The sequence below is a fragment of the Saccopteryx leptura genome, chromosome 11 (assembly GCF_036850995.1).
Source record: "Saccopteryx leptura isolate mSacLep1 chromosome 11, mSacLep1_pri_phased_curated, whole genome shotgun sequence".
NCBI classification, from domain to species: Eukaryota; Metazoa; Chordata; class Mammalia; order Chiroptera; family Emballonuridae; genus Saccopteryx; species Saccopteryx leptura.
Window position 1 is genome coordinate 41,256,964 of NC_089513.1, and position 26,898 is coordinate 41,283,861.

Below are 26,898 nucleotides of genomic sequence, written 5' to 3' on the forward strand. Positions count from 1 at the left end.
GTCGATGGGAAGACAAGATGGCGATGGAGTAGGCAGAAGTACCAACTTCTACCTCCCAAAACCAAAGTGGATTACAAACTAATTTTAAGAACCATCATCTGGAAAAACCAACTTTAGACTAAACTAAGAGGACTCTTCAACCAAGGAACACTGAAGAAGCCACACTGAGACTGGTAGAAAAAGCAGAAATGCGGAGAGGGCTGCCCAGCTCCCTGGAGCGAACAGAAGCCGGGAGAGACTTGCATGGCGGGAAGTGAGTTTAGTAGAGAGGGGAGGGTCCTGGGTTCCAGGAACAAAGCCCCAGCCTGCAGCCCCAGAGCCTAGAAGAGGCATATGGACAGTATTTAGCTGGAAACAAGACAGGATACTGTTTCTGAGAAAGAGGCTGATTTCTCAGACCAGGATTCTTCTTAAAGGAACTGCACAGAAAACCTCTCTCACAACCACTCACCTGGGGCTCTGGGGGAAGGGGAGAAAGGAGAGGACCAGAGTTGCAGGAAGTGAGTGTAATCTAGGAGGCACAGGGAGAAACATTTTGAGAGACAGCCACCCTAACCTACGGGACGAGTCACTCCCCAAATCTGAAGTAAATATTTCCCTGGAAACAGCAAAACCAGCAAAGAGAAGCAGGACACCAGCCAAAAAAGCTCTCCCGTGGCACTCAGAGCCGAGTGGCTTAGAAGGAGGGAGCTTTCAGTACCACAGTAGTGAGTGTTAGCGTCTGAGCTGCAGTGCCCCCACCCACACGGCGGAGGGCTTGCCAGAGGCAGGCGGCAGTGGGACGCAGAATCGCAGTTGTGTTGGGAAGGGGTGAAGCTGGCTGGCCACCACTGAGGCCCAGGTGTGAGCTCAGTCTTGCCTGGCTGGGGAGGAGGGGATGTGCAAAAGTGGTCAAGTCCAGCTGTGGACCGCCTGCAATCCAGCCTGCGGGGTAAGAGCAGGAGCCCCAGAAGGGGCAGAGACCCGCACTTGAGCAAGGGTGCAGGAGCACAGCCTTGCCCTGCCCGCAGAACCAAGGCCTGTGGCCTGACTTGGGAGCCAGCTTCTCCTGCGGGGGTAGAGTCAAAAGCCCAGAACAGGCAGAGTTCTACTACTGAGCATGGGCATGCAGTCCCACCCGGCTTCTGAAGCCATGGCTTGCAGCCATCCCACGAGGGGGCTCCTCCTGCAAGGGTGGGGCAAGAGCCCAGAATCAGGCGGAGACCCACAGCTGAGCAAAGGTGCTCACTCCTGCCCTCAGGGCCAAGCATAAGGCCACTCGCAGGGGCAGGGCAAAGGCCAAGGCTACCAAGGCTTGTACACTCGAGCACGTGATCACAGCCACTCCTGTAAAGGAGAGGTGGAAACCACAGCAACAGCCCCAGTGGGCAGGCACTGGCAACGCCCATACCCAAACAACCTAGGCAGCAACAGCAGAGGGGGTGGTGGGCCTGCAGACAGACCACACCTAGGGAACACAGAGGCCACACCCAGTGGACTTCAGTGGCCAACACCTTCTTTTACACAGAAAAAAAGAGAAGGCAGAGAAATGCAACACAAATGAATCAAGAGAAATCCCCATAAAAGGACCTGAACGAGTCAGATATAACCAAATTACCAGATGCAGAATTAAAAATAAAGAGTTAGAATGCTCAAAGATATTAGAACAACAATAGATGGTCATTATGAACACCTAACTAAAGAGATAGCAAAAATAAAAAAGGACATTGAAATAATAAAAAAGAATCAGTCAGAAATAACAAATACAATATCAGAAATGAAGAACACAATGGAAGGAATTAAGAGAAGGATGGATGAAGCTGAGAATTGAATCAGCAATTTAGAGGACAAGATAAATGAAGGCACTGAAGCAGAGCAGCAAAAAGAAAAGAGACTCAAGAAGTCTGAGGAAACTCTAAGAGAGCTCTGTGACAACATGAAGAGAAATAACATCCACATTATAGGGGTTCCTGAAGAAGAAGAGAAAGAACAAAGGATAGAGAATTTGTTCAAACATATCATAGCTGAAAACTTTCCTCAATTTAGGCAGGAAAACATCTCACAAGTTCAAGAAGCACAGAGAACTCCATTAAAGAGAAACCCAAAGAAATCAACACCAAGACACATCATAATTAAAATACCAAAGCTAAGTGATAAAGAGAAAATATTAAAAGCTGCTAGAGAAAAAAAGGTTATGACCTACAAAGGAGCCCCCAAAAAGATTACTTCAGATTTCTCAACAGAAACACTTGAGGCCAGAAGGGAATGGCAAGAAATATTCAAAGTAATGCAGAACAAGAGCTTACAATCAAGAGTACTTTATCCAGCAAGGCTATTGTTTAAAATTAAAGGAGAAATAAAAAGCTCTCCAGACAAAAAAAAAAAAAAAAAAAAAAACCTCAAGGAATTCACTACAACCAAACCAAGGATGCAAAAAATGCTAAGGGGCCTGTTGTAAACAGATCAAAGGAGAAAAAGAATATAGCAAAAGAGGAATACAGCTTTAAAGAATAAAATGATAAGAAACAACTACATATCAATAATAACCTTAAGTGTAAATGGATTAAATGATCTGATCAAAACACATAGGGTAGCTGCGTGGAAAAGAAAACAGGACCCATACAAATGCTGTCTAGAAGAGACACACCTTAAAACAGAAGATGCACATAGACTGAAGATAAAAGGATGGAAAAAAATATTTCACGCAAATGGAAATGAAAAAAAAAAGCTGGGGTAGTAATACTTATATCAGATATAATGGACTTTAAAACAAAGGCTATAGTAAGAGATAAAGAAGGTCATTATATAATGATAAAAGGAGCAATCCAACAGGAAGATATAACCATTATAAACATCTACGCACATAATATAGGAGTACCTAAATATATAAAGCAGACTTTGATGGATTTGAAGGGCGAAATCAACAGCAATTCTATAATAGTCGGGGATTTCAATATCCCACTAACATCACTAGATAGATCCTCAAGAAAGAAAATTAACAAAGAAACAGCAGACTTAAAGGACATATTAGATCAACTCGATTTAATAGATATCTTCAGAACCTTTCACCCTAAAGCAGCAGAATATACATTCTTTTCAAGTGCTCATGGTATATTCACTAGGATAGACCACATATTATGGCACAAAAGCGGTCTCAACAAATTTAAGAAGATTGAAATCATATCAAGCACTTCCTCTCATCACAATGGCATTAAACTAGAAATCAACCACAACAGAAAAACTGAAAAATACTCAAACACTTGGAAACTAAATAGCATGTTATTAAATAACAAATGGGTTAACAATGAGATCAAAAAAGAAATAAAAAAAAACCCAAATGATAACGAGCATACATCAACTCAAAATTTATGGGACACAGCAAAAGCAGTCCTGAGAGGGAAGTTCATAGCATTACAGGCATACCTTAAGAAGCTAGAAAAAGTTCAAATAAAAAAACTTGACACTGCATTTAAAAGAACTAGAAAAAGAATAGCAAGTAAAGCCCAGAGGTAGTAGAAAGAAGAAAATAATAAAGATCAGACAGAAATAAATGACATAGAGGCTAAAAAAAAATACAGCAGATCAATGAAACCAGGAGCTCGTTCTTTGAAAAGGTAAACAAAATTGATGAACCTTTAACCAGACTCACCAAGAAAAAGAGAGAGAGGACTCAAATAAATAAAATTAGAAATGAGTGTGGAGAAATAACAACTGACACAACAGAAATACAAAATATTGTAAGAAAATACTATGAAGAATTGTACGCCAAAAACTAGACAACCTAGATGAAATGGACAAATTCCTTGAAACATATAATCTTCCAAAAATTAATCTGGAAGAATAAGAAAACCTAAACAGACCAATTACAGCAAATGAGATTGAAGCAGTTATCTAAAAACTCCCAAAAAAGAAAAGTCCTGGGCTTTACAAATGAATTCTACCAAATATTCAAAGAAGAACTAACTCCTATCCTTCTCAAGCTATTTCAAAAATTCAAGAGGAAGGAAGACTTCCAAGCTCCTTTTATGAGGTGAGTATAATTCTGATTCCAAAACCAGGCAAAGACAACACAAAGAAAGAAAATTATAGGCCAATATCCCTGATGAATTTAGATGCCAAAATCCTCAACAAAATATTAGCAAACCGGATCCAGCAATATATGAAAAAAATCATACACCATGATCAAGTGGGATTTATTCTGGGGAGGCAAGGCTGGTACAATATTCATAAATCAATCAATGTGATTTATCACATGAACAAAAGGAAGGAGAAAAACCACATGATAATTTCAACAGATGCAGAAAAAGCACTTGATAAAGTCCAGCACCCATTCATGATCAAAACTCTCAGCAAAGTGGGAATACAGGGAACATACCTCAACATGATAAAGGCCATCTATGACAAACCCACAGCCAACATCATACCCAATGGGCAAAAATTAAAAGCAATCCCCTTAAGATCAGAAACAAGGCAGGGGTGCCCCCTTTCACCACTCTTATTCAACATAGTTCTGAAAGTCCTAACCATAGCAATCAGACAAGAAAAAGTAATAAAAGGCATCCAAATTGGAAAAGAAGAAGTAAAACTATCATTATTTGCAGATGATATATTTATTGTATATAGAAAACCCTACAGTCGCAGTAAAAAACTACTGGACCTGATACATGAATTCAGCAAGGTGGCAGGATACAAAATTAATACTCAGAAATCAGAGGTATTTTTATACACCGACAATGAACTGTCAGAATGAGAAATTAAGGAAGCAATCCCCTTCACCATTGCAACCAAAAAAATAAAGTACCTAGGAATGAATTTAACCAGGGAGATTAAAGACTTGCACTTGGAAAATTATAAAACATTGATAAAAGAAATCAGGGAAGATACAAACAATTAGAAGCATATACCGTGCTCATGGTTAGGAAGAATAAACATCATTAAAATGTCTATATTACCCAAAGCAATTTATAAATTCAATGCAATACCAATTAAAATACCAATGACTTACTTCAAAGATATAAAACATGTATTACAAAAATTTATATGGCACCAAAAGAGAACACGAATAGCTTCAGCAATCTTGAAAAGGAAGAATAAAGTGGGAGGTATCATACTTCCGTATATCAAGTTATACTACAAGGCCATTGTACTCAAAAGAGCCTGGTACTGGCATAAGAACAGGCATATAGATTAATGGAACAGAACTGAGAACCCAGAAATAAACCCATACTTTAATGGACAACTGATATTTGACAAAGGAGGTAAGAGCATACATTGGAGTAAAGACAGCCTCTTCAACAAATAGTGTTGGGAAAATTGGAGAGCTAGTTCCAAAAAGATGAAACTAGACCACCAACTTACACCATTCACAAAAGTAAAATCAAAATGGAAAAGGACTTAAATGTAAGCCATAAAACCAGAAGCATCTTAGAGAAAACATAGGCAGTAAGCTTTCTGACATCTCTCGCAGCAATATATTTGCTGATTTATCTCCACGGGCAAGTGAAATAAAAGACAGGATAAACAAGTGGGACTATATCAAACTAAAAAGCTTCTGCACAGCTAAAGACAATAAGAACAGAATAAAAAGACAAACTACACAATGGGAGAATATATTTGACAATACGTCTAAGGGGTTAATAACCAAAATTTATAAAGAACTTGTAAAACTCAACACCAGAAAGACAAATAATCCAATCAAAAAATGGGCAAAAGAAATGAATAGACACTTCTCTAAAGAGGACATACAGATGGCCAATAATCATATGAAAAAATGCTCACCACCACTAATCATTAGAGAAATGCAAATTAAAACCACAATGAGATATCACCTCACACCAGCCAGAATGGCTCTCATCAACAAAACAACACAGAATAAGTGCTGGCAAGGATGTGGAGAAAGGGAACCCTCCTGCACTGCTTGTAGGAACACAGACTGGTGCAGCCACTGTGGAAAACAGTATGGAAATTCCTCAAAAAGTTAAAAATCAAACTGCCTTTTGACCCAGCTATACCACTGTTAGGAATAAACCCCAAGAACACCATAGCACTGTATGAAAAGAAGAAATGCAGCTCCATGTTTATGGCAGCATTGTTCACAATAGCAAAGATCTGGAAACAACCCAAGTGTCCACCAGTGGATGAGTGGTTTAAAAAGCTTTGGTACATATATACTATGGAATACTACTCAGCCATAAGAAATGATGACATCGAACCATTTACAACAACATGGATGGACCTGATAACATTATACTGAGCAAAATAAGTAAATCAGAAAAAACTAAGAACTATATGATTCCATACATAGGTGAGACATAAAAATGAGACTCAGAGACATGGAGAAGAGTGTGGGGTTACGGGGTGGGGGGGAGGAGAGGGAGGGGGTTGGGGGAGGGGAGGGGCACAAAGAAAACTAGTTAGAAGGTGACAGAAGACAATTGGACTTGGGTGATGGGAATGCAGCATTATCAAATGTCAAAATAACCTAGAGATGTTTTCTCTGAACATATGTACCCTGATTTATCAATGTCACCCCATTAAAATTAATTAAAAAAATAAATATAATTGTCAAACTTATGAGACAGGCATTAAGATTGAGTCTTAGACGGATGTAACAGAGGGAATCTGGTCATTTTTTAAAAATAAAACATCGTTCAGATTTAAATATAAATAAACCTGAAATAATGTAAGTTATTTATTCTTTCTCTGTGGATTGGTACCAAATGGCCCATGGACCAGTATCAGTCTGCGGCCCGGGGGTTGGGGACCACTGTTATAAAGAACTTCAATCCAATACATAAAAAAGTTAAAAAATAATACCAATTCTTCAAAAAGTCACTAATATTGATTAAGAAGAATGAAACATTTGAATATAACTGTATTGACTAAAGAAATTGATTGTTAATGAAAAGCCTTATCAGATAAAAAACTGTTTGTGAAAACCTTATCAGAGATGATTTCTTAAGTAGAGTTTTACAAATATGAAAGAAAAAAAAGAATATTATGCAAACTTTTCTAGAAAGTTTAAAAAAGAAAAATTATTTTCTAGCTCTTTATATGAGGCAGTATAATCTTTATTACTAAACTGACACAACCATTAAAAGAAAGAAAATTATAAGTCCATGTCTCTCATGTTTAGATATAGAAGTCCTAACCAAAACATTAACTAATTGAATCCAGCAACATGACAATAAGATAACACATTACAACTTTATTTCAGTAATTAAAGTTATTATTATTATTATTATTATTATTATTTTAGGTGAGAGGAGGTGAGATAGTGGGTCAGACTCCACAAGCACCCTGACTGGGATTGATGTGGCAACCCTATCTGGGGCCAATACTCCAGTACCAAGCGATTTTTAGCATCTGAGGCTGATGTGCTTCAGTAGAGCTATCCTCAATGTCCGGGGCCATGCTAAACCAATTGAGCCACTGGCTGTGGGAGGGGAAGAGGGAGAGAAAAGGGAAAGGGAAAGAAAAAGAAGCAGATGGTTGCCTCTTGAGAGTGCCCTGCCTGGGAATTGAACCCAGGATGTCCATACGTCAGGGTTATGCTCTATCCACTCAGCCACCAGCCAAGACCCTTTTTTAATATTAAGCAAAAATAAAACACCTCATCATATATGTAGATAGAATAAAAGGATATGATAAAATTGAAATGATTTTATGATTTATTATTAAACTTTTTTTTTTTTTGTATTTTTCTGAAGCTGGAAACGGGGAGAGACAGTCAGACAGACTCCCGCATGCGCCCGACCGGGATCCACCCGGCACGCCCACCAGGGAGCGACGCTCTGCCCAACAGGGGTTGATGCTCTACCCCTCCGGGGCGTCGCTCTTTTGCGACCAGAGCCACTCTAGCGCCTGGGGCAGAGGCCAAGGAGCCATCCCCAGCGCCTGGGGCCATATTTGCTCCATTGGAGCCTTGGCTGCGGGAGGGGAAGAGAGAGACAGAGAGGAAGGAGAGGGGGAGGGGTGGAGAAGCAGATGGGCGCTTCTCCTGTGTGCCCTGGCCGGGAATTGAACCTGGGACTTCTGCACACCAGGCCCACGCTCTACCATTGAGCCAACCGGCCAGGGCTATTATTAAACTTTTAATAAAATAGAAAGAAAAGGGTACTTAAGTTGATAAGGATTATGTACAAACCCCCACCCTCCATTGTATCAAACATCATACTTATGGTGCAATAGGAGAAGACAGTCTGAGACTGAGAATAAGACATGGAAGTTCATGTTACTACTTCCATTCAATATTGAATTGAAGGTCTTAGTTGGTACTTTAATGGAAATAAATAAGTAAATCAACTAAGTAAATAAATAAATTCAAAGCATCTGTACTGGAAAAAAAGAAATATAATATCTAGATTAATAATCAATAACATGATTTTGTCAAAAATTCAAATGGATCAAGAGACAAATTATTGTAATTAAAACATGAATTTAGAAAGATTGCAGATATAAGAAAAATAATTAGAATTAATAAGTGAATTTGGCATGATATCTAAATAAAAGATCATTTGCTAAAATGGATCTCTATTTCTATATATCAGCAACGATAAGTAGAAACTGATATTTAAAAATTGATACTATTTTATAAAAGCAACACGAAACATCAAGTGGCTGAGAATCAATTTAATGTAAGATGTAAAAATTAAACTTTACATTTTAAACTGAAACCCATAATTTATTTCAAAGAGTGATGAAAAATCTAAATAAATAAAGCAATATTTTGTGGCCATAGATTAGAAGATTCAATATTATAAAGATGTCAACTCTTCCCAAATTGAGTCATACACTCAAAGTGATACAATTAAAACCTCAGAATTTTTAATGAGAATTTATAAGCTGATTCTAAAATTTATATGTAAATGCAAAGAACTAAGACAAAATAGTTTTAAAGAACAAAGGTGGAGGTCTTATTCTATCAGATTGAAGACCTATTTTTAAAATTATAGTAATTAATAGAGTGATATATATATAGAGAGTTATATATATATCGATACATATCTATCACACAATGATAGATTAAAGACCCATGCAACAGAATATTCAGAAACAGGCCCAGATATGAATAGTCAGTTTCATAAAAAGTAATGCTGCAGTGCAGTGGGAAAGAAAGTATTCCCACATAAATGATGCTGAACAATTTGGATATCCATATAAAAAGAAGCATCTTGGTCATTAACTAATACCATATCAAAAAATAATTCCAGCTTGATTTGAACTCTAAATTTAAATACAAAACAATAAAACTTTAAAACTAACACAAAGAGAACATCATTATGATCTTACAATAAGCAAAGTTTTCTTAAACAAGACATAAATGCTCTAAATGAAAAAAGGAAGTTTTTGATAAATTGGATTATATTAAAATGAAGAACTCCTATTTTTAAAATATACCATGAAAAGAGAAAAAGGCAGGCCAAGAACAGAGTGAAAGAGGACATTTTCTAATACATATAAATATATATTTACAAAAGTCCCTTTTTATCTGCAGGGATACATTTCACGACCCCCAGTGGATGCCTGAAACCATGAATATATCGAACCCTATTTATACTGTTTTTTCCTGTACGTATATACCTGTGATAAAGTTTAATTTATAAATTAGCACAGTAATAGATGAACAAGATTTACTACTAATAAAATAGAACAGTTATAACAATATACTGTAATAAAGTCATGTTAGTGGCTGTGAGGCCATTATTACGTAAAATAAGGGTTACCCGAATACCAAAAGAGTAGATCTGATAACTGAGATGGGTATAAGTGACCAGTGGTAGGTAGTATATATGGTGTGGATACACTGGACAAAAGAATGATTTCTGTTTCAGGTAGGATGGAGCAGGAAAATACAAGATTTCATCACATTAATCAGAATGGGGCCCAATTTAAAACTAATGAATTGTTTATTTCTGGAATTTTCCATCTAATATTTTTGGACCGTAGCTGATTGCAGATAACAAACTGTGGAAAGTGAAACTGTGGATAAGGGGGACTACTGCATGTTACATCTAATTTGTTCAATGACTTAATAAAGAAATATTTTGGTGAGGCATTTAACAACCTTTATACTATGATTAGATGATCTATATAAGCAAAGATTTAGAGATAGTTCAAGCCTCAAGTCTTGACTTCTGCAGGTTTGGACAAGAATGGAAGCCACAGAGGGTCAAATAGCAGTGGAGAGAAAAAAACACAAAAGTTTCAAGAAAGAAGGCTGCAGAAAGGGGACAAGAGAAATCAAAGTGTGAAAAACAGCGGGTATGGGGACTACTGTATTTTGTACACAAAGAACTTGCGTTCAGAATGTATAAAGACCTCCTACAAGTCAGTTATAAAAAGATAACATGATTTCATTTATGTAAAGCTCAAAAACAGATACAACTAAGCCAAGGTATAAAAACACAAGTTATTACCCTTGGTTGGGCTAGTGACTGAAATGGGCACGGGAGGAGCTCCTGTCTCAGAGTTGATCTATCTCTTGATTGGGTATCAGAGATGTGTTTGTGTTCACTTTGCGAAGTCATTGTGATTTATGTAAGTTTTGCATCTATGTTAAACTTCAGTAAAAAGCTAAACACAAAGCAAAACAAAAAACAGTGCCCTCAGCTACAGACCTGTAACTATGTCCAAAAAGTTCTAGAAGAAACGAAGGGGAGTTGCTTGTGGAAAAGCATATTTTCTTTCCAAATGCTATAGCCAGCCACCAAGAGTTTTAGATTGCAATACATCAGCAAAAAATAGTTTGGGAAAGAATATACAATATGTGTATGTTTCCACAGGTACTCATTATAAATAACATAAACATATATTTGGCACATTTATGCACATGTTTTGTACTTGAACACAAGACCACAATTAATTGTATAAAAAATATACAATATTTAAAGAATATTTTTTCTGTTAATAATATAAAATCCTGTGGGTTTTTTTTCCTCCTTTTAAAAGGAGTGTGAGAGGAATGTGATTCAATATGTCATATAATTAGGTCATCACTGCTTTTACCTCATATGGTGTCAGATCATGAGCTTAGACAAGGAATAAAAGTATGCAGCTCAGCCATTTTCTTATTCACTGTGCTTGTATTATTTATGCTATCTTCAATCTGCAGTTTCTTTGAAAGAATATTTTAAAGCCATCTGTCTACTTTGTGAGGAGAAATTTAGTTCAAACTAGACAGTAAGACCCATAAATTCATTTAACCATGCACATGGTATAAACTGTAAGTCACGACAATATGTCAAAGCAACTCTCTGGGAAATGATCATTCTTCCCTTGAAGGCGTGTGATGCCTGACCAGTGTCAATCCATACAATTAATATATCTAAACTAATTTGTTTCTTAATTTAGGGTAAAGAAAGTAATAAAGACATTCCAATATTTTCTTCCCATTCCCAGTGGATTGTCTTGACGTCACCTAGAAAGCATACACATCTAGATAGGTAAGAGAAATCATATAGCGTTGTTCATAAATCAAGACCAGAAGTCAGTACATCTACAGGGACTAAGAGAAAGTATACAACTTCATTGTGAACTTCACTGTGCTTAATCCATAGGTCAACAATTATCAAGGAGTACTGGAATGCTTTTTATACTACAGCTCTACAGGATGTAAAGCAAGGTCTTAGCAAGGTCTTAAATAAACAATTTTTCTCTCTCTCAGTTTTCAGAGAAAGAGCAATGGGTTAGAAGTCTGAAAGACTGTTGTGGTCCTAGTTCTATTTTTATTTCATTCTATCCCCATGGCAAATCTCTTTTCTCTCTGGATTCAATGTGCTCAACTATAAAATGAAGGATTTGTAATAAGTGAACATGAAGCCGCCTTCTATTTATAGTAAGTTATATAACCCCAAATTGTGTCCCCTATACTTTATTTTTAATTTAAATAAATTTTTTTCTTTTTTTCTTTTTTCCAAGTGAGAGGAAGGGAGATAGAGAGACTCCTGCATACGCTCCAACCGGGATCCACCCAGCAACCCCTATCTGGACCAATGCTCTGCCCTCTGGGGCCATGTTCCCAACCTAGCTATTTTTAGCATTTGAGGTGGAGGCTCTATGGAGCTATCCTCAGTGCCTGGGGCTGATACACTTGAACTTATTGAGCCTTGGCTGTAGGAGGAGAAGAGAGAGAAAGAGAGAGAGAGAGAGAGAGAGAGAGAGAGAGAGAGGTGAAGGGGAGGAGTGGAGAAGCAGATGGTTGCTTCTCCTGTGTGCTCTGATGGGGAATTGAACCAGGGGCATCCTCACACTGGGCCGACACTCTACCACTGAGCCAACTGGCCAGGGCCCCCTATACTTTATATACTGAAGTTCAAACCCCTAATATCTCTGAATGTGATTATTGTTGTAGATAGGGTGTCTAGAGAGGTAATAAGTTAAAGTGAGGTCATATGGACTGGCCCTAATCCAATATGACTCTGTGTCCTTTTCAGAAGAAATTATGACACAGATCCACACAGAGGGAAGACCATGTGAAGACACAGAGAGAAGATGGCCATCTTCAAGCTATGAAGACTGGCCTCAGAGCAAACAAACTCTGCTGACATCTCAGTTTCAGACATCTGGCCTCCAGCACCTAGAGAAAATAACTTTCTGTTGTTTAAGCCACTGATCTGTGGTACTCTGTTATGGCAGTTCTAGCAAACGAATACTGTAAATCAGGGGTCGGGAACCTATGGCTAGCCAGCCAGATGTGGCTTTTTTGATGGCTGCATCTGTCTCGCAGACAAATCTTTAATAATAATAATAATAACGTTAAAAATATAAAACATTCTCATGTATTACAATCCATTCATTTCCTACTGCTCATGTTCATGGTTGTGAGTGGCTGGAGCCAATCACAGCTGTCCTCTGGGACAACACCACATTTTTATTGGATAATGCATAACATACACGGGTCGTTCGTTGTATGGCTCTCATGGAATTACATTTAAATTTGTGGTGTTCATGGCTCTCTCAGCCAAAAAGGTTCCCGAACTCTGCTGTAAATAATTGCCCTCAAGCTTTATTGAGATAAAAGACATATAACATTTTGTAAGTTTAAGGTGTATAACATAATAATTCAACATATACATATATTGCAAATGATTAGCACAATGTGAAATTGTTTGCATAAGGTTAGTTAACATATCCATCACCTGATATAGTTACAATATTTTTGTATGTGGCAAGACCTTTTAAAATCCACTCTCTTAGCAACCTTGAAATATATAATACCATATTGTTAACTACAGTCATGGTGATGCACATTATGCCCTCAAAATATATTCATCTTATAATTGGAAGTTTGTACCCTTTGAAAACCTTTACAGCTTTCCCTATATAATAAGTAAACTTGAAGAATACACAGTATCTGTGCTTATAATTAAACTTTGTTTAAAATCAACTTTCTGAGCCTGTTATCCCTACCAAATAACCAGCCATAGGAGAAGTGACTACATTTTATTAGCAGTATCTGTAAGTACATACTTGAACTTTTAAACTTGCTTGACAAGAATTCTAAATGTAGACTTAGACTCTTAGTTTACAGATTTTTTTCCTTACAAACATCATACCAATAGATGTTACACAGTGTTCATGAGAGGCCCAGAGAGCACAGGGGTGGTGTAGGTTATGGCCATGTAGGTTTTATTGTTATCATTTAATATTTATGGAATATCCAAAGCTATGTGGGAAGATTACACATTGCTCCTCTTGTGATGACCAAGTTTAATCAGATGAATTTTTTTAATTGCTCAGTCACCAAAGATTTTCTCAAAGAAACACCCACCTTATTTGAATTTATAAAAACCTGATTAGTTTTCTTTTTTTTTTTTTCTCTGTATTTTTCTGAAGCCGGAAACGGGGAGAGACAGTCAGACAGACTCCCGCATGCGCCCGACCAGGATCCACCCGGCACGCCCACCAGGGGGCGACGCTCTGCCCACCAGGGGTCGATGCTCTGCCCCTCCAGGGGGGGTCGCTCTGTTGCAACCAGAGTCACTCTAGCACCTGGGGCAGAGGCTGAGGAGCCATCCCCAGCGCCCGGGCCATCTTTGCTCCAGTGGAGCCTTGGCTGTGGGAGGGTAAGAGAGAGACAGAGAGGAAGGAGAGGGTGAGGGGTGGAGAAGCAGATGGGCACTTCTCCTGTGTGCCCTGGCCGGGAATCGAACCCGGGACTCTCACACGCCAGGCCGACACTCTACCACTGAGCCAACCGGCCAGGGCTCCTGATTAGTTTTCATTCCAGTTATATCCTAGGAACTGTTTTCAAATAAAACATCTGGTGTCCAGATAGGAAGGCACTAAATCACATTTATACCTGAGAAACTTAAAGAATGTGAGACACCAAATAGGTTGTTTGATCAAGGAGAATGGACCAATGTACTAATTGGAGCCTCTCCTTGTCTTCTGAGAGCCAAAGGCTGTGTTTTGTGAAGCTAACAAAAGGCATATGTGAGGAAAGATATTAGGCAGTAATGCTAAAACTTTGCATAATCCATTTAACAAATCACTTCTTTTCAACTACAGTACACTGTCAAATGAAAGGAATACATTCAGCCAAATGTGAAAAGAATAATTTAATCTCTTGCTTCATTTTAAGGAATGGCAGGCAAGTAAAATCCATGGCAGAGAAAGGGGAGGCATGTTAGCCGCCGAGATCTGGTTGGAGTTTTAAGCTTCCTGTCTGGGGCTAATCTGTTATTCTTCTGCAGGGGAATGAATAAAGAGAGGAATATTTCCATAGTCTCTGAGTTTATTTATAGATAGAGTGAGGAGGGAGTCCTGAGTGGTTTGCACACTGTGTTCTCTGCATCAAAGGTAACAAGAAGTTGGGTAGATGGAGGGATGGAGAGAAGGCAGTCCTGGCGTCTCTCACCCACCTCTTTAAGCTGGAAAATTCTGCTTTTGTTGTTTTGAATATTGGACTTTATTTAGAGTTTCCATTTAGTTAAAGTGTTAGGGACTTTTTTTTTGAGAATGGCTCTTACTAATCTTAGAAAATTTTGTGTGTGTGGACAGGGCACACAGAGTAATAAAGAATACTCAAATGCTCCATGCTTTGTCATGCTGCCATGTTTTTCTTTCTAATGGAAATGATTCCCTTCACTTTGTCACTTCCTACTCACCCTACAAACCTCTTTCCATAACATTTATGCTTTTTCTCTATGGATTGAGAGGTGGACTGTTTTTCTATATCAAAAAGGAGACAGCCTGACAGGCGGTGGCGCAGTGGATAGAGCATCGGACTGGGATGCAGAAGGACCCAGGTTTGAGACTCCGAGGTCGCCAGCTTGAGTGCGGGCTCATCTGGTTTGAGCAAAAGCTCACTAGCTTGGACCCAAGGTTGCTGGCTCGAGCAAGGGGTTACTCGGTTTGCAGAAGGCCCACGGTCAAGGCACATATGAGAAGCGATCAATGAACAACTAAGGTGTCACAATGAAAAACTGATGATTGATGCTTCTCATCTCTCTTCGTTTTTGTCTGTCTGTCCCTATCTAACCCTCTCTCTGACTCTCTCTCTGTAAAAAACAAACAAACAAACAAAAAACAAAAAAGGAGACAAAGATTCCTCTTGGCAAAATGTTAACAATTAATCAGTGCTTCAATCAGTACTCTTTTTCACAAAGGATGCCTCTTCCCTGAGTGTGGAAGAACAGAGATTTTTCTCCCTCCTCCAACCTTTTTTCCCCCCAGCAGAGGGAATAATGAACTGGTTTTTCTTGGCTTCTAAACATACTTGATGCCTACTGCAGGTTTTCACTCCCACAATGCTACATATGAAATTTAGCCACCTGAAGATTCTGTCCCTGAGAACTTCAGACCTTAGGGATGTATTCATTCAATCACTCATTTACTCAACATCCATCTATGAGGTGCCTATAACTTTGGGACACAATGACTAATATGGCTGTCTCAGTCCTCAAAGGAACTCTCAGTCTACAAGAAGAACCATACCTATGAGCAATACTTGCAATGGTAAAACAAAGGTAATCATATCCATAGGGGCCAATCTCACCTACCTAATGGGACCACATATGCGTGGACTCACAGGTGCTTAAAGCTAAATAGAATCCTCTTGTTGTGCTTGGAGGAGAGCTAGTTGGTTTGAATAACTTGTTACAAAGATGGTGGAAAAAGTGCCCTCAGGGCCATGATCCCATGCATAGTTTCTAAGGGTAGCTGGTCATTTCTCAGTATGAGATTTTAAAGTTTAACCTGGCAAGTAAAGACAGTAAAACATGTCACAATGCTTTCTTTGTCCCCCAAACTTTTAAAGTAATGTGGATCTTGGATTGCCTTTTGAAGCAGAATGTTTTATAACACTTAAATGTTACATTTGACAGCTAGCATCAGCAACCTAATCATAATGGCTTAGAGAAATGAAGGCTTTATTTTTTTCCACAGAAAGGAAGTTTTGAGGCAGTTAGTCTTGAAGGAAGTCCAAGGACTGACATGATGGTGTCATGAAGTTACTTGGGACACCAGCTCCTTCTAATTTCCACCTTTGCTATGCTTAGTGCTAGCATCCATCCTCAAAGTAACAAAATGATTGCTGAAGATTCAGTTATCATGTCCACATTCCAGATAGAAAGAAGAGTGGGGGCCCTGGCTGGTTGGCTCAGCAGTCGAGCGTCGGCCTGGCGTGTGGGGGACCCAGGTTTGATTCCCGGTCAGGGCACATAGGAGAAGCGCCCATTTGCTTCTCCACCCTCCCTCCCTCCTTCCTCTCTGTCTCTCTTTTCCCCTCCCGCAGCCAAGGCTCCATTGGAGCAAGGATGGCCTGGGCGCTGGGGATGGCTCCTTGGCCTCTGCCCCAGGTGCTAGAGTGGCTCTGGTTGCGGCAGAGCGACGCCCCAGAGGGGCAGAGCATCGCCCCCTGGTGGGCGTGCCGGGTGGATCCTGGTCCGGCGCATGCGGAAGTCTGTCTGACTGTCTCTCCCCGTTTTCAGCTTCAGAAAATACAAAAAAAAAAAAAAAAAAAAGAAGAGTGGGGGGGGGGCAGAGGGCAACAGGGATCTGTTATCATTTAAAGATTCTCCATGGAAAGCATATCCAACGACTTTTGCTGTCATCTTATCAGCCAGAACTCATTCTCAGGGCCATATCTACCTGCAAGAGAGGCTGGAAAAATATTTTTTTCTCTTTCACCCAAGAATCTTGATGCTCAGAATAAAACAGGGATTTTCTATTTAGGAAAAAGGAGGAACAGATATTGGGTTGATAACTGACAATATTGTTTACAGATGTCTTGGCCATTTTAGTAATGTCTCAACCTTCATCTCTCTTCTTTCTCAGCAAAAACTATAGAAATAGGCAGGTATGTGCCAATGCAAAATTTTCCAGTTACTAAGAATAAAAAAAAACCACCCTGTAATTTTATTCTGATACTGAATCAGACTTTTCTTCTTATTAAAATAACCATTCAACAGATGAATTATTATAATTTAATGTGACTATTTCCCCCTCAAGTATGATCAAATTTAATAATATACAAATTTTGACATTATTCCTTAATTTAGTCAAAGCATATAAATGATTACCTCTTCACTGAGCAGGAGTTATTTCATGTACCATGAGTCTTTCCATATTAAAGAATTCTTCTATACTAATAAAATGTTTATGTATATATAAGAATATATCTCAGTGTAAAATACAATGGCTTTTCAATAATTCCCAAGGTTTATCTGTGGTCTAAAATTATAACTAAAATTGAAAACAAACACCAGTTTTATGTGAAAATGTTAGTTGGTAAGAGATATCAGAAAACTTTACCAAGACTATTACTATCTTGCTTTTATAGGTATAAAACTCAGACACCAATTGGTTAAGTGTTTTCTTGAAACTAAAATTAAACACAGGGTTCTTGACTCCTGCTCCCATAGTCTAATAATTGAAGTACTCCGTAAATTAATGCATTGACTTTACAACCTGTAGGTTATAAATTAATAAAGTCAGTATAAATTAAAATTCAATTGCAATATATTATTGTTGTTTCAGACATTAATACTCTTAAATTCTATCAACAAACACAAATAAGGTCTTAAAAAGTGACCACTATTCACAATTAATAACTATCCATTCAACACACTCTGTCCTTCATTCTTTCATTTACTCATTCTATTATAGAACCTTTTAAGCACACCTAACTGAGGACCGGGCATTATGCTAGTGTTGGATACACACAAGGGAATAAAACATTCTTTGCTCTAGAAGACACCATCTAGTTGGCAATATTGATGTGTAAACAGATAATGACAAAATAATTCTATAAATGATATAATGTAGGTATATTCAGGGTCTTGAGAAAGGGTGTATGAGGGAGTAGTAACTCATTTGATGTAGCACTAGAGAAGAAACTTCTCAGGAAAGTTGATTGACAAAGATGAGCATGCCAGGGGAGAAGGAGTGGAAAGGTTTTCTAGTCATGGAAAAAAATTGTTTAAAGGGCTCAATACATAGCATACTTCTTTTCTGTAGAGTTCTAAATTCTGTGAGAAAGACCAAGAGTTCAGGTAAATTGTCATGAAACATCATCTTATAAAATCTGGATTAATGAGGAGTCCTGGTAGGTGAGCTCAGTTGGTTAATGCATCATCTGGAAACAACAAGGTTGCAGTTTGATCCCTGGTCAGGGCACACACACTGGAGGCAACCAAAAAATGCACGACTGAGTGGAACAACAGATGTTTCCTTTCCCCCTCCTCCTTCTCGCTCTTCCTTTTTCTGTCTTTCTAAAACAAAACAAAACAAAATCAATAAAAATTAGCTTGATTGGTTGGAGTGTCATTCCAGAGCATGGAGGTTGCCAGTTTGATTCCCCGGTCAGGGCACATACAGGAACAGCTCAAAGTCCTTGTCTCTCTTTCTCTCTCCCTACCTCTCTCTCTCTCAAATTTTTTTTTTAATTAAAAATGTTTAGATTAATGATAAGGCTTAGATACGCAGCAACAATGGTCTTTCTGACATATCACCATAGAATTGGACTAACCCTCTTAGCAACAGCTACCACTAAACCAGCCTGCTCTTACGGAGTTGCTCTATACAGTATGATGGGTAGACCAGCTTGTGCTTCCCTCAAAAGCAGTGAAGGAAAGGGGATAAGCTATGCATATTCATTTCCGTATCCCAAATTCACTTACCAGATAAGTCCTTCCGCTTCCTCAAGGGTCATTAAGACAAGGTTTTTTTTGTTAGTGAAACTCCCTCTGAAGGCAAAGGCACAGGTAGGAGATAAGATTAAGTGTTGTATATGTTACATGCCATTGAATTGGCTCCCACTCTTGGCAACCCTATCAATGAGGGATGTCCACATATCCTGTCCTCAACAGCCCTGCTCAGCTCCTATAGACTTCTTTTAGGGAGTCATTCCATTTCATACTTGTCCTTCCTCTTTTCCTGCTGCCTTATATTTGTTGGAATCCATGGGAGTGGGAAAGACCAGAGTAACAGGCTTTATTGAAAGGAAGAAAGGAACCCCGCTGGGCACTTCTTTGGGAGAAGTGCACTGAAACAGACTCTGAGGCAAACATTTATTAAGGTGGGGAGAGCTTTGAGCAAGTGTGCGTTGAGTCAGCAATTCTGGTATACTCCCTTCTGCAGTCCTACGATTTCGGCTTCCTGGAACGCTTTTCCTCGGGGCAGCTGACCAGCTTCCTAGAACTTTTCTGCTTCAGGGGTGATAGTAAGTAAGCAAGGGTGGGGTCAGATAGACAAGTGGAACAGCAAAAGGGCAGTTGGAAGTTCTGGTGAATTCATGTATCTATCAATATTTACCCTAGCATTACTGTCTTTTCCATAGAACTATGCCTTCTCATGATATGCTGGAAGTAGGACAACTTCTAAAGTGTTACTCTTGAACAGTGCTGATAGACAAAAAAAAGTTTTCTAGTATGGAAAATGTCAAATATATACAAAAGTAGAAAATGTGGTAATTAATCACAAAGTACTTATTATTCAGTTTTAACAATTTTCCGCATTTGCCACAGATTTAGTTTTATATTTAAGTTATTTGAAAAGTCAAGAAGTGGTATCAGAATGAACATACAGCCAATTAATGTTAAGCATTGAGTACAATGGCCAGTTGGTTTATAGAAAGTTAGATCTATGCCAGTCCATAAAAAAAGCTAGGGTGTCTTCTTTTGTGTCTTTCATGTTTCTCAACACAGCACCCATGTGCTTCCTTTACTTTCTTCTATCTCTTTCTCATTTATCTCTACATCAAGAAGTTCTCTAAGGTTGCAAAGATCATCCTCTAGTAGTAAAAGCACTGGTCTAGGGAAGAAGACATAACATTGGAACAATGATGTCTAAGGATTTTTGTTATAACTCAGAGATAGGTAAAAAACATTTACTCTGTTTCACTGATCCTGAGGAGTCATGAATTTATATAGATGGGAGGGAACTAGAATTCCTCAGCAGTCTTAAAACACTTCTTCAAAATAATTCAAATGCTGGATGTGCTGAATAAGTCCAGGATTTGAGACTTCATTCCAGTAGAAAGACGCTATTCCATTGTTAGTACCAAAACTATTTTTCTATAACTCTCTTCCACTTATTGGAGAGACACAGAGAAATTTACAACCCCATCAAATATTTGCTAGATTTTCAACTATTTGAAGATAGTTTATATTCTCTCCTCAACCTTATCTTCATTGGTTTGAACACAAAATACTTTAAAGTATTTCTGTGTTGGGATACTCTCCAGAATGATCAGAATTCTAGGTTACTTAGTCAGGATGCACTCTAGATTGTCAAGGTACCACTCAAAATGTGATGCCTGCTAGTGAACACAATATATTTTACCAAAGAATATTGAGATATTTAAAGCACTGTGAGGGGGATATGTAAACAAATAATAATAAAAAAAAGTCCTTGCCTCAGGATCTAAAGGCAAGATTATTATCTTTGCCCTAAAGTGTTTTTTCTTTTTCTTTTTACTTCTTTTCTTCCTTTCCTCCCTCCCCCTTCATATTTAAAAAATAATTAATGGCAACATAGCAAATATTAAGCTTTAGGCTAACTAAAATGGTAAAGGTGTCTCATGTAAATTGTACAAGACAACGTATCTATCTTGTGCTTGTGCCCATGGTATTTTAAACTTAAAAAAATTTACATTTATTGTATTCTTATTAAATTCCAGCCTGTTCCAGAGATTGCAAGTTTTCTAATTTCACTCATAAGAGTAGTTAATTTTCTTACTTTTATATTTTTGAAATTTAATAGACTTTCTCAGTTGAAAAATGTTGAATAGGATAGAAGTCTGCAATTTTTCTTACAAATATTTCTCCAAAATGGACACATTAAAGTTAGTTAATGCCTTTGGCAGTCATTTGTTTAAACATACAAAAGACTATGATCCTGCTCCACCACTGTTTCTTGTCCTTTTGGTTGGTATTATTCATTAGCTCCAATCCTGAATTTGTGCTTCTGGCCAGAGGGAGCAAGAAGGGCTGGAGTTACTCTATTATAGTAAATTAGAAAATTATTTGGCTCTGGCCAGTTGGTTCAGTAGTAGAGCATCAGACTGGCATGTGGAAGTCCTGGGTTTGGTTCCCTGTCTGGGCACACAGGAGAAGTGCCCATCTGCTTCTCCACTCTTCCCCCTCTCCTTTCTCTCACTCTCTTTTCTCCTCCTGCAGCCATGGCTCTAATAGTTGAAGCCAAAGTTAGCCCCTGGCACTGAGGACAGCTCCATGGCCTCACCGCAGGTGCTAAAATAGCTCGGTTGCCGAACAAGGGAGCAGAGGCCTAGAGAACAGAGCATTGATTGATAGGGGGCTTGCTAGTGGATCCCAATAGGGATGCATGCGGGAGTCTGTCTATGCCTCCCTGCTTCTCACTTAGTAGTAGTAGTAGTAGTAGTAATAATAATAATAATAATAATATCTAAAAAGTAATACTCTTTACAAATATGAGACAACAGGTACCAGAAGACTATGATCTCTCAGAGAAGGAAAAAATGACATGACTTCTACAATCTCCCCACTTTTTTCCCTGGAAACAATTTTTAGACAATCGGCATCGGGAGGGGAAACCCAAACTAAGGCTGGTAGTCTTACTGAGTTGAGGAGATCATGATAAGAGTTGGGGAGGTGAGATGGCTGGGCTTTGCAGGGCAGAATTTTAGAAAGGAAACCACCCTGCAGAATAAGAGCTCCAGAAATCTGTTCGAGAGTTCCCTTGGGTCTTGACTGAATACCAAGCTGTGTAGGTGTTGAGTATATCACCACAAAACTGAGAAAAGAGCAACCAAGGACTTGTAAGCTCAGTAATAGCCAGAGGTCGGTCACACAGTAGAAGTACAGCTGAGTTCCTGGAGTAAAGGCAACTCAGGACCTACCCAAGGAAAGATTAAAAACAGACCTTGAAAGGCCCCAACTGATCTGCAAGTAATGTAACTGCCAAAGCCCTGTGCTCATTAAAGGGACACAACAATATACAGCCTTTAGCAATGTGAAAATTAACGATGTCCAGCATCCAATGAAAAGTTAATAGATATACCCAGAAGCAAAAAAAAAAAAAAAAAAAAAAAAAAAAAAAAATATATATATATATATATATATATATATATATATATATATGGCTCAAAATGATAAGGAAATACCACAGAAATCAACCAGAAATGACAGAGATGATGGAATTAGCTAACAAGAATGTTAAAATAGTTATTATAAAATTAAGTTGAATTGCTTATAGGAAAACACAAACATAATGAGAGAAGTGAAAAAATACAATAAAGATCCAAAAGGAACTTCTATAGGTAAAACCTACATTAGAAATTAAAGTTTCACCAAATGGGATTATCAGCAGAATGGATACTGAAGAATAAGTCAGTAAACTTAAGAATATTGCATAAGAATCCATCAAGAATGAAGCAAAGAGAGAAAGCTTAAAAATTGAACAAAGCCTCAGTAAGAGTGGGACAATATCAAGTGGTTTAATATTTGTACAAGTGGAAAGATCGGGAGGCTATTTAAATAAACAATGGCTAATTCCCCCAAATTTACAAAAATTATAAATTCACAGGTCAAAAATTTCAATAAACACAAGTAAGATAAATGCATGCACACACATACATACAAGGCACGTCTTAATCAAACTGCTAAAAAAATGAAAAAAAGAAATATTAAAAGAAGTCAGAGAAAAAAATGCATATTATACACAACAGAACCAACATTAAAAATCATTACAGACTTCTCATCAAAAATATGCATGCCCAAAGCAATAAAATAATATCTTTAAAACACTAAAATAAAAAAGTAAAACTAAAATCCTGTCAACCATAGGCTTTACATTTCATTTTCTTTAAAAATAAAAGTGTAATGAAAACATTTTCAGATAAACAAACACTGAGAAGTTTCATTACGAGCCAATCTGCACTTTCAAAATTGTTAAGGAAAGTTTTTCAGGCAGAAAGAGACTAATACCAGATGGTTAAAAAAACAAAACAAAACAAAAAAATAAAGAAAGAAAGAAAGAATGAAAAACTCCAAAATAGTAAATATATTGGTAAATATAAAAGATGTTCTCCTTTCATTTTTATATCCCTTTAAAAGATAATTGTTTAAAGCAAGGGTAATAATAATGATTGATGTAATTAATAAAATATGTACAAGTAAAATGATTGACAACAATAACACAAAAGACAGAAATGGTAGACTATTAAAAGATTTTCAAACTAGATGTGAAGGAGTGTAATAATTATTTGAAAGTGGATTGGAATATATTAAAGATGCATATTTTAGAGCCTAGGGCAATAACAAAAAGTTTTTTTTAAAGAGGTATGTACAGCTAAAACAGAATACGGAAACTCTCTTCAATGCAAATACTCTCATCCCTTGTTCGTTGATCACAGCCATGTGTCTGTGAATGTATTTCATTCTAATTTCAATGGGATCAATCCCCCCTCCATAACCTACTGGGGAACTAGGGGAAGTTTTCTAGTGGCTTTCTGCCCTGTATCCCCTTACCCCTGTGGGTCCTTTCAACACACTTTACTTTAGAGTTGGCACCCAGTGCTCACAGTTGCCCCTCACATCAACACCCCATGCAGACATATTCTTCTCTAAGCATAAAAATCCCAGAAATCATTCATATTAATCAAAACATACCCATTCTCTTAAAATCTCTCAAGTAACAATTTTAAACTCAAAGAAGGTTTATTATGAATGAATATACTAAATCTTGATAAGGTATTAAGGAACTTATTTTTTAGAACTATTTGCTCAATCATCAAGATTCAGTTCAAATGTGACCTCTTTTGTCAAACCCTCCTTGGCACGTACTGGAGGCCATCTTTTCTTTCTCTGAACCGCTCTTGTACTTTGTCTCACAGTTCATACATGCACATACCTCATCTCCCTGTTTCACTTTAAATTTCTTGAAGGTAGTGTCTATGGTTAATAATAATAATAGTGATAGCAATAGTTCTAGTTATTCAACATTTAGTATATATAAAGCATTCTTTTAAGTCCCTTCTATATATTTAGTTAGCTAATCATGTACTCACCCTAAGACCGCGATGGCGAACCTTTTTATAAAAGACCGCCCACTTTGCAGTGCTGGTCAACCTGGTCCCTCCCGCCCACTACTGGGCGGTCCAGCTTTCATGGTGGGCCAATTGTGGGGCTGTTTGATTGCTCTGCTACCGCCCACCATGAAAGCTAGAACGCCCATTAGTGGGCGGGAGGGACCAGGTTGACCAGCACTGCAAAAGTGGGTGGTTTTTATAAAAAGGTTCACCATCATGACCCTAAGATGTGGATATAATCATCCCAATTTTACACATCAGGGAACTGAGGCTTAGTGACTTGTCCATAACCCTATAACCATGAAGGGGTGATGCTAAGGGTTGAACCCAGCTCTTTATGTTTCTATTTTTTTCCACTTCTTTGTATTGCTGCATCCTTACAGATTGTACATCTCTGTATTCCTCATAGTACTTAGAAATAGTAGGCACTTAGTAAATATTTGTTGAACAAATATATTCAGTCATGTGTGGAGTGAATTTTAACAGGTAACTCTGGCAGATTCAGCCCTGAGCCACAAGGATGCATCATTAAAAAATTTTTTTCTTTGAAAGAATAAAAAGTGCTATTTAAGCCAGGGATGGAGCAGAAGACATTTCTAATCCCCTCCAATCACACATCTGGGGTCACAGGCTCCTCTACCTAAACCTAATTCTGAGCCTGCTGATGCGATGGCTACAGACCATCTGTCTTTCTGTCTTGTAAGGTTAGATCTCTTCAGGAACCCTGGAAGTTCTTGCTTTCTAAATTTAATAAACCTCAGGCAGCATGTTAATTATAGTGCACAGATTTGTGCTTTTGAATTCAAGTGGTTTTTTTTAAGTGTAAATTTGGAAGAGGAAAAAAACTTGAACATTAGGTCATAAAGATGGTTCCTAATGTAATATAAATGCGATGTGATATAAATGCAATGTAATGTATCATCATTAGCTGAATGTCAGGTTGAAAGTAATGAGTCATCCTAAAAAGTCTTTGATTCCACTGAGTATATTTATTTATTCTGCTTAAGAACTCAACTTTGGTATTTAAATGGACACAGTTTATGGATCTATTATTAATGATACTATTAAACTCTTCAAGCTGACCAGATTCAACTTTCTATTTTGATTTGGTTCCTCTTACTTACACTTTATAGATATTATGGCCATGTATTTTTTTAAACCAGCATGGATAAGTATTTAGCCAACGGCACTGAAAGAATGTCAGGGTTTTTTTTTTATTATAAAAAGAAAATTTTTAGCTCTTTGCTTTTCTAAACAAATAATGCTATCTGGGTATATATTCATTCAGTTTCTTACCATTTTCAACTTTCAACCCTTGAATTAAAAAATCGACAACATCACTGCAAGAATCAAAATTTCTTGTTCCAAAGGGTCTTTCAAAGTTCTATGACCTGTACTGAAGTCTTCCATGAATATGAATTATGGATGATCCTAACAAAATATCTTTCTCTAATTGGGAAATGTAATTTGATAATTTGATTAAAATGACAATTCTACACATATAGTTATATTTATTTTTATTTGAACCTATAAATGGTCTTAAAATGATTGCAGAATGTTAAATGAGATCATAATGAGTTTTCTATGATAGAGTAAGGGTGCACAACTTAGTGTTGTAACATTGCAATTAACATCCATCTTGACTGGGTTAAACTTTGCCAAAATTTTTCGTTTTGCTTTTGAAAAAAGGCAAAAATTGTTCTGAGGTAAAATAGTGCTAGGAAAAAAAGCACACTAACAACTAAAGAGGTTGCATTGCTCAAGGATTTTTAATATTGTCAACATGCTTTTCCCAGGGAAATAAAATATATGAAAAGAATTTCTTTGCATTTTTTGAACCCAAGTGGAAACATGGTCAATATTTCCCACTTATCATTTATTTCTTACAAGTCCTTCATATTTTTCATAGCTATACTTGTATGGACCCATTTCTTTGCAGACCTCACTCACGCAGGAGAATAGTTCTGTATTCTTGCATATTTGTGGATCTACCTGTGTTGAGTAACATTTTTATCTTTGACTGTAATCTTGGCTATCACGAGAAATAAATCACAGCCCTGCAAGTATGATATCAAACTTATATCAGTCCTTCTTTTTAGTATTTCATAACATTTGGTGAGGATGATGAGTATAAAACAAAGAACTATAAACATATTGGGTAGTTTTATTAAATGTGTGGTCAGATTCTACCATAAGAATAAGTAAAAATTTTTTGAGAAGCACCAAGGATTCTAGTCTTGTTTAAGCCCATCCTCCCAAGCAATCTTACTTTAGATAAGGCTCTTATTTTCTATGAGCTACTGTTTTCTCATTAGTAAAATGAGGAGGTTCAGTTTCATTATTTGTTACCCCATCCCACATTTTGAAAGTCACCTTTTAAAAAAGCTACTAACATAAATCTATAG